Consider the following 13002-nt stretch of genomic DNA (forward strand, 5'->3'; position numbering starts at 1 on the left):
CACCACGCTGGACTGGGCATCGAAATGAGCCCTTTGGTTCTTGGGCCGACACTCTACCCACTGAGCCACACCAGCCAGGGCTACCGTTTTGTTTTCAACCCGCTTCCCCTAAGGCTGAGGCCGAGGAAGACACCAGAGGGTGGTCCGGGTGTGTGCGTGGAGAACTCCGTGGCACTCTGTCACCGTTATTAGCTTTGTGGGCTCTGCATGGACTGAGCTGTCTGCGTCCTCTCGGTGTGAGTGAGAAGAGAGAGGGGGTGAGGGGAGCCGGAATCCGGGGAATGTGCCCGAACGGAGAAATGGGGGGCCTTTTCCAGAACAAATCTCTTCTTAAATACGTGGCGGCATCTAGACCATTTAAGACATCTTCGTGTTGGTTTACATTCAAATACTCTTTTTTTTTTTTGGCCAACTGTTTGTGACCTATAAATAGTCATTAGATTGTTCCCTCAAAAACACTTAAAAATCTCACCCTCACTGGTCTGGCTCGGTGGATAGAGCGTTGGCCTATGGACTGGAGGGTCCCGGGTTCGATTCTGGTCAAGCGTACGAGCCCGGGTTGCGGGTTCAATCCCCAGTGGGGGACGTGCAGACGGCAGCTGATCCATGATTCTCTCTCATCATTGATGTTTCCATCTCTCTCTCCCTCTCCCTTCCTCTGTGAAATCAATTTTTTTTAAAAAAAATACGTAAGCCGAAACCGGTTTGGCTCAGTGGTAGAGCATCGGCCTGCAGACTGAAGGGTCCCGGGTTCGATTCCAGTCAGGGGCATGTACGTTGGTTGCGGGCACATCCCCTGTAGGGGGGTGTGCAAGAGGCAGCTGGTCGATGTTCCTCTCTCCTCGACGTTTCTAGCTCTCTATCTCTCTCCCTTCTTCTCTACAAAAAAATCAATAAAATATATTTTTTTTTAAAAAAAAAATATTTAAAAGTCTTTACTGCTGGCCTCGATGCTTGGCCAGAAATGAGGGTCCAAAACTGAAAAAATAAATAAATAACCAGCAGTTACCTATCTGTGCCTGTGCTTTACACTTTAAAACATAGATTAGAGGACTGGGGTTCTAGGACATAGGAGTAAAAGTACATTATTAACCATCTTCACACTCTGATCCTATCTCACAAGAACCTGAGTCTAGCCGGGGTCGGCAAACTGCGGCTCATGAGCCACAGGCGGCTCTTGGGCCCCTGGAGTGTGGCTCTTCCACAAAACACCACGGCATGGGCGAGTCTGTGTGGAAGAAGTGGCGTTCGAAGGAGTTTACGTTTAAAAAATGTGGCTCTCCACAGACATGTCCATCGTGGTGCTGTTGATGTTTGGCTCTGTGGACGGATGAGTTTGCCGACCACGGGGCTAGGAGCCACGGCTCCAGGCCGGGGCAGGGAGCGTTCTGGCTGAACCTGGCGTATCTCATGGCACCAACAGCGAGGGAGCCAGAGACTCCGAGCCGACCTGGTGGGCTTCAACCCGCCAGAGGGACGGGGCTGCAGCTCTGAGGGTTGGTAATTCGACTCCGAAAACTGGTAGCTTTTGCCTAAACCAGTTTGGCTCAGTGGATAGAGCATCAGCCTGTGGACTGAAAGGTCCCAGGTTCGATTCTGGTCAAGGGCATGTACCTTGGTGGCGGGTATATCAGCTGATCGATGATTCTCTCTCATTGATGTTTCTAACTCTCTATCCCTCTCTCTTCCTCTCTGTAAAAAATCAATTTAAAAAATATATATATTACAAAAAAAAAAAAAGAAAGAAAGAAAGAAAGAAAGAAAGAAAGAAAGAAAGAAAGAAAGAAAAGAAAAGAAAAGAAAACTGGGAGCTTTTGCAGAATGCAAGGACCTCCCTCGGTATTCTGCAAACTGGTCGGCAAAGGCAAAGACTCTTGTTTTTCTGCTTTTCTTCTGCACGCTGCTTCTCCCGCCGAGCCAAGTCATGGGTGAGGGAAATGCTATTTTTTTAGGGGGGAAAAAAAATATTCCAGTTCACAGCTGAGGGAGAAATGGTAAACTCAGAATAGAACGAACGGCTTTTTTAAAAGCCTCGCATGCAATCATGCATGTGGGCAGGGAACCGTCCGCGGCTGTCAGAACCGTTAGCGGGAAGGACAGAAAAACAAACCGAGAAGGCGAGAAAGCGGGACGCGGACATCGAGAGAACAAAGGCCAGAGGAGGAGGGAGGCAGCGGGGGGGGGGGTCCTCGCGTGGACCCTGGTTTGAAGAAATCAGCCCTAAAATAGCATCTGAGGTAGAACCAGAGGATACTCTCAGCGAGCGAGCGAGCAAGGAACCTCGGGCAGCTGGTGAGCGTGGCGTGGGTAGGCACGTAAGTATGGATGGATGGAGGATGGGCAGGCGGGCATTTAGGGGAAATACAGTTGCCATGGGTTGGCGGCATCTGAACCTGGGCAATGATGGGCTTCATCACACTGTCTCTGCGTCTGTGCATGTTGGAAATGTCCCATTATTTAACATAAACATTGATTTTTTTTTAATTATTATTATCATTATTCCACTAGTGGCCCCGGTGCACAAAAAATGGTCCAGGAGAAAAAATCTGCATATTAGCCTTTTATTCTATAGGATAGACGCGGAGTGGCCAGATTAGGATGGGTTCAGAGATCATCATCATCATCATCATCATCGGGCCACTCGGTGTATATAACAAGATGGATAATAACAATGTTAGAGTTTTTTAACTCCTTGCCGAAACCGGTTTGGCTCAGTGGTAGAGCGTCAGTCTGCGGACTGAAAGGTCCCGGGTTCAATTCCGGTCAAGGGCATGTACATTGGTTGCGGGCACATCCCCGGTAGGGGGTGTGCAAGAGACAGCTGGTCGATGTTTCTCTCATCGACGTTTCTAGCTCTCTATCTCTCTCCCTTCCTCCTCTCTCTAAAATATCAATAAAATATATATTTTTTTTAAAAAAAAGAGTTTTTTAACTCCATCCCCATGTTAATCCTGCCCCAGCCACAGCGCCCCCTCTCCCGTCACACCCCTCCCGCCCACCCCCCCCTCCCCCCGTCTTGGTTGCGTGTGCCCAGGAGAGAGGGGGCCATCGGTGTGTCCACAGGTCTTGCTGGGTGGATAAAGGATTACTTTGGAGGATGCATTATCAGAGGTTGAACTTAGTGGCTGTCAGATTAACACAGAAGGCTACGGGTGTTGCTTCATCGTACTGACTTCAAACAGCATCTTCGTTTTCGTTTCTGAAACCGGTCCAGGGTGAGTCTCCAATCTCCGTGCCGTAGCGGGCGATGCCAATAAAGTGGATATTGGCGGCAGCACGGAGCGGTTGACGTTTTGTTTAACTCCAAACAGAATGCAGCGCCGTGAGGGGACGTGTGAAGCCGCCTGCAAAAACGGCTGCAGCTTACACTGCGGGGTTGGGCACTTGCAGATCTGCTCTTCCCTCAGTTCCCCCGGAAGTCCACTCTGGCTGGAAATGTGCAAAGACGCTTATATAACACTTACACTCGTATAGATCTGCTGCTTCTGCCGAGTATCTTTTTTTTAATATATTTTTATTGATTTTTTTACAGAGAGGAAGGGAGAGAGAGAGAGAGCTAGAAACGTCGATGAGAGAGAAACACCAACCAGCTGCCTCTTGCACACCCCCCCACCGGGGATGTGCCCGCAACCAACGTACATGCCCCTGACCGGAATCGAACCCGGGACCTTTCAGTCCTCAGACCGACGCTCTATCCACTGAGCCAAACCGGTTTCGGCTGCAGGGTATTTTTTAAATAGCTCATTGTTGTTGGTTCTTTGCAGGGATGTTTTCCCCTAAAGCTAACTTCTGGGCAGGCCTATATAATCCTATGTAACAAAAGGCTAATATGCTGTTGTCCCCTCGGGAGTTCGACCGACGGGTAGTTCGACCGCTCGCTATGATGTGCGCTGACCACCAAAGGGCAGCTCGGAATGAAGGAAGGCCCTGGCTGGCAGCTGGCAGCTGGGGGGAGGAAGCCCCAATCGGCCCTGACCACCGGCCAGGCCTAGGGACCCTACCCATGCACAAATTTCATGTACTGGGCCTCTAGTTAAGTATATATTTGACTTCTTATTTACATTTTCCACATACATGCCACCTCCACTAAGTAGCTCTGAAAATGGTGCGCCTGAATCTACTCTTGATGGCTTGTCGCCTGCACATACTTATGTTAGTACTAGAGGCCCAGTGTACGAAATTCGTGCACGGGGGAGGGGGGTCTCTCAGCCAAGTCTGCACCCTCTCCAATATGGAATCCCTCTCACAATTCAGGACTGCTGGCTCCCAACTGCTCGCCTGCCTGCCTGATTGCCCCTAACTGCCTTCCCCTGCAGGCCTGGTAACCCCTAACTTCTCTCCTCTGCAGGCCTGGTCTCCCCCACCCCCAACTGCCCTCCCCTGCAGGCCTGATTGCTCTCAACTGCCCTCCCTTTCAGGCCTGATTGCCCCCAACTGCCCTCTCCTGCTGGCCATCTTGTGTCCACATGGAGGCGGCCATCTTGCATGTTGGAGTGACTGTCGATTTGCATATTGCCTCTTTATTACATAGGATGTTACGTAGTGCGATTTTTAGCCACGTCTTAATGACGAAATGCCTGTTAAATGCTTTTTCTTTTGTCCTTTGTCACCGTGGTCATGGGCAGACCCACTGTGTGTGATGATCGCTTTGCACCACACCAGTGTCTCACAGACGTTCTGGGCAAGTCACGGAACTGGAGTCCAACCACGGACTCCAAGGTGATGTTAAAAGGTTATTATATTCCTGGGAAGCATGGCCATGTTCCCGTGGGGATTGTCGCTACGGATCATTTAAAGAAAGGACAGGACAGAGCAGACCACGGGGGCAGGTGTTCAAACGTCTCAAGTGCCATCGACCCCAGTCCCCCGCGCACCGCTCAGGGCCGGCGCGCTGCCCGGTGGCCGTGCTTTGCTCAAGTCCCCTCTGCCCCGCACCCTGAAGACACGCCTGATCTCTTTTCGCATATTGTGTCCCGGCTTCTGCAGCTGAGCCCCGGCCCGCGGGGGGACCTGGGCCGTGTCTCCGGGCAGAGCTGGCCGCGTGCCCAAGAGCATGCTGCTTTCTGCCACTTGGGTTCGTGTGGCCTGATCGCTCGCTCAGAAAACCCTTCCCAAAACCCCCCAACGAGGAGAGGGTCCTGGGGCAGCGGTCGGCAAACTCATCAGTCCACAGAGCCAACTATCAACAGCCCAATGATTGACATTTCTTTTTTTCTTTTTAATATATTTTATTGATTTTTTATAGAGAGGAAGAGAGAGGGATAGAGACTTAGAAACATCGATGAGAGAGAAACATCGACCAGCTGCCTCCTGCACACCCCCTACCGGGGATGTGCCCGCAACCAAGGTCCATGCCCTTGACCGGAATCGAACCCGGGACCCTTCAGTCCATCCACACACAGAGCACAGGTCAGAAGGCCGGCTCCGTGAGGGCTATGCCGTATCCTTGCACGAGCTGGGATCCTGGGTCAGCCCCAGCCAGAGGCCAGGGAGAATGAAAAGCCTCAAATCCAAGGCTGCAGACTCCTCCTCGGCGTCTGCAGAGGGAAGAAGCGGAGGGAGGGTTTCTGTGACAGGCTGTCTGCCGGAGGGGGGCATGCCCACTTCAGGGACCACTTTAGGTCCTCAGCACCTTGGGAGGGCGTTCAGGCCCAAACCCTGCCCTGGCTTCGCGGGATTAGGGGTCGGATTTAAGGGGCTTTTCTGTTCCAGGGACATTTCACAGGAAGTTCCCTACTTTCCCCAAGTGCAACGCTCTTGAATTCTAATGAGATGTTTCCTTCCTTTGTTCTCTGAAAGCTGGATTCAAAGCGCGTCCTTCTCTGTGCTTCCATACCCGGTTGGATAATCTGGGGCACTCGAGCCTCTCAGTGTTCAGAGGGAATCTGCTCTGCTTTAACCTGCCCGCCTCCCCCCTACCCCCGCCCCAGGAGCGGGGGCTGGGACCCCGCAGGCTGACGGGTTCCCCGCCTCAGCCAGGGAGGCAGCCCCCGGCTGGCTGTGTGTGTCGGAAACGGTTGTGTTTGATTTCAGTAACAGGAAAACCTTGTTTTTATCAGGAAGGGCCTTCTCTGTGAGCATCCAATGTATAGGACGAGCCAAAACCAGTTTGGCTCTGTGGATAGAGCATCAGCCTTTGGACTGAAGGGTCCCAGGTTCGATTCCGGTCAAGGGCATGTGCCTTGGTTGCGGGCACATCCCCAGTGGGGGGTGTGCAGGAGGCAGCTGGTCGATGATTCTCTCTCATTGATGTTTCCAACTCTCTCTCCCTCTCCCTTTCTCTCTGTAAAAAATCAATAAAATATATTTTTTTTAAAGAGAGAGAGAGAGAGAGAGAGAGAGAGAGAGAGAGAGAGAGGGAGGAACCAGAGCAAGAGAATTCCTTCGTCCAGAGATTTTAACACCGAGGTTTCAGGCACCTGCAGTGGCCCTACCAGCTCCAGGCCAGGATCTCTGCTCCCAGGAATGACTGATGGGCAGTAGCACCTCCCCCAGGTCCCCCCGACCTCCCTGTGCAGCCTCCACCTCCCCTCCGTCCCGTCCCTTCCCCGGGGATCGCAGGGGAGGGACGGCTGGCTCCCTGGGGAAGGAGCTGGCAGCTTCCCGGGGGAGCCGCCCAGATGGGCATGCGTGGCAGGTCTGGCCTTCCTCTGCCTCCTCTCCTGTTAGCACTGATAGCTGGCTGACGGCAGGATTATCGGTTGCACGTCTCAGGGGGACCCTTCCAGTTTAGGAGAAAATAAAAGCTCATGTCCTAAAGGAGCTGGGCGGGGACCCCGAGAATTCCCCCGCTGGTTCCCTTAGTTTTAAGGAATTTTTTAAAATATATTTTATTGATTTTTTTTTTTTTACAGAGAGAAAGGGAGGGGATAGAGAGATACATCAGTGAGAGAGAAACATCCATCAGCTGCCTCTTGCACGCCTGCTTCCGGGGATGTGCCTGCAACCAAGGTACATGCCCTTGACTGGAATCGAACCTGCGACCCTTCAGTCTGCAGGCCAATGCTCTATCCACTGAGACACTCCGGTTAGGGCCGGCTTGAGGGGTTTTTCTCTCTGTGTGCAGGAGAGAGACTCTTAGGGGGAGGGTTTCAGCCGAATATTCACCAGCTTCCGCAGCCTGGCCCTGGCTGGGTTTGCTCAGTGGTTAGAGCTTCAGACTTCAGACCACCACCGAGGAGAACTATTCTATTCTGCAAGCTCTTCTCCGCCGTGGCCATGCGCTACAGATCGGAGTGTTCCAGAGAGCAAACCCGAGGCCCAGCTGGAATCGTAGACTGAGAATAGTCTGGACATGAAAGGGACCCAGATATCCCTGCACACACCCCCACCCTTGTTTTAACAAGGAGACGACGGGCCAGGCAGGGTGTTCCCTCTCCCCGAGGCCCTCCCCGCCCCCGGGCATCAATCAGGCCTCGGCCGTGGCCCCTGGACCAGCTCGCTGTCGGGTCCTCGTCGCTATGACAACAGTCCCGTCCGGGGTCAGGTCAGGTTAATGCTGTATTATCTTCTCGTTATGGCCTTTGCGATGCTAATTGTTTATGGCAACAGACAGTAGGAAGCCAGGCAGACTTCATTTGGAAAGCCGGTGACATTTGACAGAAGTGAGCTGAACAGAGTTTTGGGTCAGAAAGGACCAGGAGTCGAACCTTTTTGATGTGCTGGTTCCAGACCGGGGCCTGAGAACTGACATCTTTCTTACACACAGAAGGTGGCTTTGTAAAAAAGAGCCTTCTTTCTGGCTTTTATCTATTTTTATTGGGTAGAAGAAGGATGGAGCCGCGGTAGAAAGATGACCAAGCAGTCAGTACATTCAGCATCGTTTATCTTATCATCCTGGAGGGGGGAAAAAAATCAAACTGGCAGTGAAATAAATTTAATAAAGCGAATGGGTATCCTTAAACAAAGACAAATGCTGGAAATGGGAGCCATAAACAAGAAGAGCTGGTGTGTATAAATACCTGCAATTCTGAGAGCTAGCCTCAAATGTGGGGTTACCGGCCTGGCCAGCACGGCTCAGTGATTGAGCGTTGACCCATGCACCAAAAGGTTGCCGGTTCGATTCCTGGTCATGGCAAGTGCCCAGATCGGGTTTGGTCCCCAGTTGGGGTGTGTACTGGAGGCAGTTAATCCATGTTTCTCTCTCTCTCTCTCTCTCTCTCTAACCTTCTCCTTTCTCTAAAATCAATACAATGTGAACTCTAGTTAATCTACATGAATGGAAGAGAAAGATGCAAATGGACCATGCCTTCGCAATGCCCACCAGCCAATCAGGAGAGTGGGTATGCAAATTAACCCAACAAAGATGGCAGGATAATTTGCATACACAGGCATGCTTTCGTCATCGCCATGGAGACAGCACAGGCATTCCGTACTGTCCCAGGTGTCCTCCCTGCTTCTTCCCTTCATTCCCCGTCGTGTGCCTGGGACCCCCTTCGCTTCCTTCTGCTCAAATCCTCGTCTCTTAAACACTGAGAAACAAGAAAACCACAAATGGCCCCAACCAGTGTGGCTCAGTGGATAGAGCGTCGGCCTGCGGACTGAGGGAGGTCCCAGGTTCGATTCCGGCCAAGGGCATGTACCTTGGCTGCGGGCACATCCCCAGTGGGGGGTGTGCAGGAGGCAGCTGACGGATGTTTCTCTCTCATCGATGTTTCCAACTCTCTATCCCTCTCCCTTCCTCTCTGTGAAACATCAATAAAATATTTTTTTAATAAAATAAAGAAAACCACAGATGTCATCACATGGCCTCGTTTTTAAAGTCCTCGTTCGATGTCAGGGCGCTCGGGGTTAGGAGTCACAAGGGCTGTGTGTGGAAGGCTGCCCCACGTGCTTGGCCCCGCCAGCTGACGGCAGCATCTTCAGATCCAGCAGCTTTCCTTCCAGCCAGGAGCCCTCGCTCTCGGCTCTGTTAGCCGGTGGAGCCGAACCCGGCCCCCTGGCCAGTGGAGGGGGGAGGAGGGGGCGGAACAGGACCCGTGTTTACATGTTCTCTGACTCTGTGGCCCTCTGGTAATCTCGGCTTAATTGGGTAATGCCTGTGACATGGAAAACTCAGTACGTGGTGAAAAATGGTCATAAAGGGAAAGAGGTAATTTTAGCAAAAGGGAAATAGTGTGTTTCACTTGCGGTGTGAGGATATACACAGGAAAGAGGTAACTTCCTACGAGCGTGTGATTCCGAAGAAACCTAGGTGGCCGGATACACATTTCAATAGTCATGAGGTTAAGGGTTCAAGGATGTGGTCCGCTGTCCTCGGGGGTGAGGGGACGGGCCGAGGGGACCGGGAGAGGCTTATGATGCCAACCTTGGTTCTGTAAAGAGTAAAAACCAGCCGAAACCGGTGTGGCTCAGTGGATAGAGCGTCGGCCTGGGGACTGAAGGGTCCCAGGTTCGATTCCGGGCAAGGGCATGGACCTTGGTTGCGGGCACATCCCCAGTGGGGGGTGTGCAGGAGGCAGCTGATCGATGGTTCTCCCTCATCGATGTTTCTAACTCTCTATCCCTCTCTCTTCCTCACTGTAAAAAAATCAATTAAAAAATATATTTTAAAAATAATAAAATAAAATAAAATAAGACACATGATGTTTTGTAACATGCGTAGAGACAGAAAACTCCATTCAGCGTGCACTTGTGCTTTCAGAACCCCCGGAGCCTCGCCCGGAGCCGCGGTCTCTGCTCTTCCCGGCGGGCTGGACCATGCGGCGGTGCCCTCCCGGGCCTGATCACACCTCCACACTCGGCTCCTGGCGCAGAGAAGCCCGAGGTACAGTGCCGACAGACCGGGGTGCCGAGGGGCGCAGACAGACCGGGGGGTGCAGACAGACCGGGCACCGCGGGGCGCAGACAGACCGGGGGGTGCAGACAGACCGGGGGGTGCAGACAGACCGGGCACCGCGGGGCGCAGACAGACCGGGGGGTGCAGACAGACCGGGGGGTGCAGACAGACTGGGGGCGCAGACAGACCGGGGGCGCAGACAGACCGGGGGGGTGGGGGGGGGCGCAGACAGACCGGGCACCGCGGGGCGCAGACAGACCGGGTACCGCGGGGCGCAGACAGACCGGGGGGTGCAGACAGACCGGGGGGTGCAGACAGACCGGGGGGTGCAGACAGACCGGGCACCGCGGGGCGCAGACAGACCGGGGGGTGCAGACAGACTGGGGGCGCAGACAGACCGGGGGCGCAGACAGACCGGGGGGGTGGGGGGGGGCGCAGACAGACCGGGCACCGCGGGGCGCAGACAGACCGGGTACCGCGGGGCGCAGACAGACCGGGCACCGCGGGGCGCAGACAGACTGGGGGCGCAGACAGACCGGGGGCGCAGACAGACCGGGGGGGTGGGGGGGGGCGCAGACAGACCGGGCACCGCGGGGCGCAGACAGACCGGGTACCGCGGGGCGCAGACAGACCGGGCACCGCGGGGCGCAGACAGACCGGGTACCGCGGGGCGCAGACAGACCGGGGTGCCACGGGGGCGTTGGGCCGGGCCTCGTAGAGTCGGTGGGAAGTGGAGAAACGCGCTGTGGTGGGAGGAGAGAGGAGAACCCGCTTGCGGGTCAGGGATGCTGCAGGTGAGTTCGTGGGAAGGGGGCTTCTGGGGAGCAGTGACTGGGGGGGGGGGGGTGCCCTGTGTGGCATCTCGGCGCTTAGAGGCTTGGAACCTGCCTGGGTGTTTGGGGGCCTGCAGTCCTGTCGTGTTCAGATGTGTTGTAAGAAGAGAATTTTGCCAAAACCGGTGTGGCTCAGTGGATAGAGCGTCGGCCTGCGGACTAAAAGGTCCCGGGTTCGATTCCGGTGAAGGGCATGTACTTTGGTTGTGGGCATATCCCCAGTAGGGGGTGTGCAGAAGGCAGCTGGTCGATGTTTCTGGCTCTCTATCCCTCTCCCTTCCTCTCTGTAAAAAAAAAATCAATCAATAAAATATATATATTTTTTAAAAGAATAGAAAATAATCATGTGAGGCCCTGGCTTCCTGTCAGCTACAAGCGGCCACCCGGGTAGCTCAGCTGCCTCTGTGACATCTCACCGGCTTCCAACGGTATAACTTTGTGCAAAGCACTGTTAACGAGAAAACGTACAATAAAGTTATGCAGATAGTTACTAGGAAAGTGGCACACACGCACACACATACACACACACACGCACGCACACACATACACACTCACACACACTCATACACACACGTGCGCGCACACACACATACACATACACACTCTCACACACACACTCTCACACACATACACACACGCTCGCACACACACATACACACACACATACACACGCTCTCACATACACACGCTCTCACACACTCATACACACGCGCGCGCACACACATACACATACACACTCACACACACACTCTCACACACATACACACACGCTCGCACACACACATACACACGCTCTCACACACACACACTCACACACACACACACACACACACACACGCACGGGAAAGATCTGCAGCCGTCTCTCCTGGAGAAAAAAAAAAAAACACAGCATGGCCTACAGCTTGCGCCGATCGATCGGGTGTCTCCGAACGGGCCGTGCAGTAGGATCGGTAGAGGATCTGCTGAGCGAGGAGAAGCGGGGGGCGTGAGGACGGCCAGAACCGCGGCCTCGGCGGCCCCAGAAACGCTGCCGTCGGCGTTTCCGTGTTTCCCATCGGCCCCTCGTTTGTGTCTGACAGCGGTGTGTTTCCCAGCCTCCTCAGATGGGCTCCCTCCTGGGAGATCACAACCCCAGCGAAAGGCTCAGGAGAGTGTCTGCTGATGTGAGACCTGGGCAGGGGGCAGGGGGCAGGGGGCAGGGGGCCAGGGGCCGGGGGCAGGGGACAGGGGATAGGGAACAAGGGCAGGGGGCAGGGGGCAGGGGATAGGGAACAAGGGCAGGGGGCAGGGGGTAGGGGAAAGGGGACAGGGGTCAGGGGCAGGGGGCAGGGGGCAGGGACAGGGGCAGGGGGCAGAAGGCAGGGACAGGGGCAGGGGGTGTTTCTCCTGGCACAGCCATTGAAATGGCGTGGGAGGAGGAAGCAGGTCCTGTGGGTGGACAGCGGGCGGGCTCGGCTGGGAAGGTGAGGCAGGGCAGCCATGGGCAGCAGAGTGAGCATGCGTGAGCAGGTGCAAGGATGCCCGGATGGTGTGTATACACACACACACACACACACACACACACGCACACACGCACGTGCTCTCGGTCAGTGCCACACATCCCAGTGTTAGAAGAGGAAGAGGCTTGGGCAGGGTTATTATTATTTTTTTTTTATTATTATTTTTCTCCTAGAGGCCCCTTGCAGGAAGATTCCTGCCATAGTGCTTCCTGCTGTGGTCTCCACTGCTCTGCCTGCTTCTCTCCCTTCTCCCAGCCCCGCCTGCTTCTCTCCCTTCTCCCTGCCCCGCCTGCTTCTCTCCCTTCTCCCAGCCCCGCCTGCTTCTCTCCCTTCTCCCAGCCCCGCCTGCTTCTCTGCATCTTGGCTCCCTTCTGCAGTGCTTGGCTTCTTTCCACACTGTCTTCAGTCTTCGCTCTGGCCTGGATATGCAAAGTAACTGCCATCTTGGTTGGGTTAATTTGCATACTCACCCTGATTGGCTGGTGGGCGTGGCTTGTGGGTATAGCGAAGGTATGGTCAATTTGCATGTTTCTCTTTTAGTAGAGAGGATTCTTATTTGTTTAAGTATATTTTTATGGATTCCAGAGATGAAAGGAAAGGGAGAGAGGAGAGAGAGAGAGAGGGAGAGAGAGAGAGAGAGAAACATCATTGAGGAGAGAGAACCATTCATTGATTGGCTGCCTTCTGCATGCCCTCTTCTGGGGATCGAGCCCGCAACCAGGGTATGTGTCCTAATCGAACCCAGGACCCTTCACATACAGAACAGGCCCCTCAGTCCCCTCCATGCCCATCACAGTCACAGCTGTTCCCAATCCCTCACTCTTCCAGACTCTATTGCTTGCCTCAAGGCCCATCCTCTGTAATAAAAGGCTAATATGCAAATTAATATGGA

At 54.0% G+C, this 13002-nt stretch overlaps 1 protein-coding gene across 1 annotated transcript in view; it reads left to right on the forward strand.

Annotated features, from left to right (window-relative positions):
• CHRM3 (cholinergic receptor muscarinic 3) overlaps positions 1-13002 on the forward strand; it is a 75133-nt gene that overhangs the window by 49769 nt on the left and 12362 nt on the right. Inside the window, exon 2 of the mRNA XM_084868716.1 lies at positions 9644-9766. The gene's annotated coding sequence lies outside the window, so the exon portion shown is untranslated. The remainder of the gene's footprint in view (positions 1-9643; positions 9767-13002) is intronic.

Source organism: Pipistrellus hanaki, assembly GCF_964339955.1.
Source record: "Pipistrellus hanaki genome assembly, chromosome: 20".
Lineage (NCBI taxonomy): Eukaryota > Metazoa > Chordata > Mammalia > Chiroptera > Vespertilionidae > Pipistrellus > Pipistrellus hanaki.